Source organism: Ornithodoros turicata, unplaced genomic scaffold, assembly GCF_037126465.1.
Source record: "Ornithodoros turicata isolate Travis unplaced genomic scaffold, ASM3712646v1 ctg00001479.1, whole genome shotgun sequence".
Taxonomy (NCBI): domain Eukaryota; kingdom Metazoa; phylum Arthropoda; class Arachnida; order Ixodida; family Argasidae; genus Ornithodoros; species Ornithodoros turicata.
Window position 1 is genome coordinate 1 of NW_026999629.1, and position 3901 is coordinate 3901.

At 42.0% G+C, this 3901-nt stretch overlaps 1 long non-coding RNA gene across 1 annotated transcript; it reads left to right on the top strand.

Annotated features, from left to right (window-relative positions):
• Nucleotides 1-670: 670 nt before the first annotated feature.
• LOC135377043 (uncharacterized) lies at nt 671-3314 on the top strand. The gene is made up of 2 exons (XR_010417990.1): nt 671-1916; nt 2975-3314. It is a non-coding gene; the product is annotated as an uncharacterized LOC135377043 (long non-coding RNA).
• The last annotated feature ends 587 nt before the right edge of the window (nt 3315-3901 follow it).

Genomic DNA, 3901 nt, shown 5'->3' on the forward strand with positions numbered 1-3901 from the left:
CTGTTAAGTAGCCCAGTAAGATGCACCATGCGAAGTAATTTACACCGCGGACTCATAATTATCGCAGAAATTGAATTTAAAATACACCGCAAAAAGCGACCGTGCGCATCGGTGGTGAAGAGCAGTACCAGCCTGTGATCTGCCTGGAACCTCGCGCTGACGCTATAAGGAGAACGCTCGCTGATTGGCCTACAGAAATGTTGTCTGCTACTTCGCTGTCGTCTACTGCTCACCTGTTCGGGGTTCTGATAAAGCCTTTCTCCGTGCTCGGTAATGCTTCGGCCGCTCCTTCTATCCCCAATTCTCCGGGAGAACTGGCAAAACAGGTTACGGCGGCAAAGGGACACTGCGCTGACCCCCACTGACCGGCGAACCAGAACAAGTTCTCCTTATACCGTAATCGGTGACGTGGCATCATACCTCATCATCCTCGTTATAGCTCGAGTGGCGACTTAAGGGTAAACGCGTGGAGCTATGTTCATGCGAGTTTTTTTTTTCTGGGAAACAAATTGAACACATCAAAACCTTTCGCGCTATTTGGTATTATGACACACACACTTTCTTCAGATGTCTTAATCTGAATTTTTTTGGATGGCCCTCTGTGCTCCTTTAAGGCTCCATTAATACTATATGAATAGGTCCTGACTTTTTAGGGTTATACCCGATTGTGCCTGATATTTACCTCCTGATTTAAATCGGAGTAAACCAAAGTTTTACGCCCGATCCAACCCGATCCAACTACGATTAGGTTGAATCAGGTTCAGTTCAACCCGATTACTTGCGAATTATTGAAGCAAAATATAACCCGAATTTACCCCTCCCGCCGAGTTTCTGGAAAATATGACCGAAAAAACTCTGGCCCTATACATGAACAATGAAAAGACTTTTTAGAGGGTGTACAATGTGTATTAAAAGCGATAGAAAACCCCAGTGCAAGGGGAGAACAAGAAGGACGACAGACAGACAACACAGCACTGTACTACCACCCAAAAACTTTTATTCCTGAAACATCCCCCGTTTTTATAGTACAGCAACCCTCTACCCTTCCCTCTCCTGTCGAACAATCCAGAACCGCCGAGCAGCACTTAGGTCACGAGAAAATTCATCACCTTATTGGAAAAGAACAGAGGGGTTACTGATACAACTCAACCACACTTTTCTTATCTCTACGGCCTCTCTGTACAACAAACAACCAGATTTGCTACTCTTAAAAATGTTAGTAAAGAATGCTACGCACCCAACACATGTGGCTAAATGTTCCCCCGAAGTACTATACTTGATTAGATATGTTCGAATGATGTTCTTTTAATCTTGTATTAACACGCCGGGAAGTCTCACACTATACACACCCAATTTGACAGTTCACAAATTTATTGCCATGCTTAATGTGACACCCTTTTCTAACATCCTGATTGACTTGACTGATCAAAGAATCCAACCGATAGCCTCTTTGAAAAACTACCTCAATACCATACAGTTTTGAATATATTTTTTAACCTGTTTGAGGCTGTGTGCGCATAATCTGTGACCCCGAATTTTTTTGGTTCTTCCCTTCCGGCTTTCAATTGCGCTCCAGATTTCACACGTTTCAAAACCCTGCCTACAACATCGTATATGACCCCGCCCGGATTCTAACTTTTTTCTGTATAATGCGTATTTCGTTGCACTCTTAGATCATCCATAACAACTTCAAAGGACTCAAATCTATTTCCATTTTAAAGGTTATAAGCCTAAGAATTCTACAGCCTTATTTTTTATGTTCTATCCAATCTGTGTGCATATAGGAACCTGCACACTTTTTTTTGTTTTGCAGCTGCCGTCAAGACTTCACAGAAGTGCAGCGAACACTCAGTTGAAAGTGTAGTCAAAGACTGGCTCCGCCATGCACCCGCAAGAAGTCGGGACACAGCCAAGAGGTGCGTGTTTCGGGACGCTTTTTGCAATTGTTATTAATACACCTGGGCAGTTTCACGTGAAATGATCCAGGTCGGCAATTGATGTTTAGAAAGGACAAATAGATAATCCACAGGTAATCGGTAATCCAGAAGATGTGGGTTCGAGTCCTATAGCTGGCTAACCGTTTCAGTGACTTCCTTCTTTGATTTAGGGTCCATCCTCGACCATCAGCAATGTTTACAAAAAAAAATGCTGATGTTCCTTACCCTGGACAATGACATACTGCAGAATATTTCAGTCTAAACTGGTGGCATTCGGGTGCTAGACTGCTCCAAAGTCTACCTTTCCTGCTGAAACCAATGCCGGCATGACAGTTAGCTGTGACGCTCTGGAACATCCTAGTAACAGACTAGTATTTGTGTCATGCAGGAGGAGGATTATTTTATATCTTAGTTGAAGTTGCAGTTCACTTGCTTAAAGGGCTGTGGAAATGCAGGAACCACAATGAACACAAGTATTTCCTTAGCTTTGTGATCTTTTTACATGAAAGTGAGTGTTGATTTTGACGAGATTTTTCTAGAACAAGCTCAGAGAGAACAACAAACAAACAGAACAACCTTTAGGCGATGAAGAGGTCGGATTAGATTAGTAAAAATCGTGTCTGATGGATCTGGCCTTCCTTAATAACATAAAAATTTGAGGGCATTTTTTATATACTCCAGAAAATTATTATTATTATTATTATTGCATTGCAGTGCCAGTTCAGTTGCAAAGAAACCTGTATGACAACAGTTATTAATGGGACAAACAGGAAAGTAAATGCCTGTGGAATGTTACGGGATCTGCGATGTCAACAATGTTCTGTGGGAGTGAGTTCCACTCTGTTTCGGCGAGTGGTATCAAAGAGTGCCTGAAGGACTCGTTGGGAGAAGTAGTACGTGGTACTTTCCGACTGTGATAGGTGCGATGAGAAATATACCGGGCTCGAATGATGTATAGCTGACTCAGTGATGTACTGTAGGAGAAGTTTCTTGCTGTTGTTCTGAGACAAATGACCTTTCCTTTCTGAAATGCGCAGCTCTTCGGCTCACCAAAGGGCTCACAGAGGAGTGAACTAAAGTTATCCGCCATGCCGCCACAGACAACGGTACTCGACTGTGCACTACTACCGTACCCCAGCTCTGATGCTCTTTTTTAGCATTTTTCGCTGTGGGACATTTTTGCTGTTTGCCCAGTATTTTTTGGATATCCTCTGTGCTGGTAACTGCTGCTCCTAGGAACCCTACACTCAGAACCAAGCTAGTCTTTAGTGAAAATGTTTTATAATGTTTTTATATACACATTATCTCCAACCCACACAAACAAAGGAGTACAAAGTGATGTACTACATTTTAAATATATGTGCAATTATATATACAGAGTTTACATACATGTTTAAAGTACGCGTGACATGTGATACAGGGTGTCTCAGAAAGTGTTAAAAGTATAATGAACTATGCCACCTAGAATCACGTGACTAATGGCTCATGCGAAGTTTTTTCAATGAATTTTAATGAACGGAGCTCTATGTTTTGCCGAATTTCATGATAACTGACACTGATATCGAGGAGCCCATCAGAACAAAATACAATCTGAACATCATGCATTTCGGAATGCTCGCAGCTTAACTCTTGGCGTCTTTTTGAGCCAGCCTGATCGTGAGTGCGACATAAGAAAGTTGCAGAACTCAGGCCACATATGGATAGCAGAAATTGATGCAACTGGCATTGCTTCTCGCATTTGGCTTCGACTGCGATCATACCTTCAATTTCAAGAACTCATTTTTTGTGTTATCCCTCTGGGGATTTCGTTTAGCAACCTTCTTTTGCTTTGTTAAAAATTAGCATAATAAAACTTCTACCAGATGACATTCACATCAGTATGTGGTAAAAACCAAGTAAGAAGAAATGCCATTGACCACACGATCCTAGGTAGCGTAGCTTGCTTACCATAATTCAATTACACG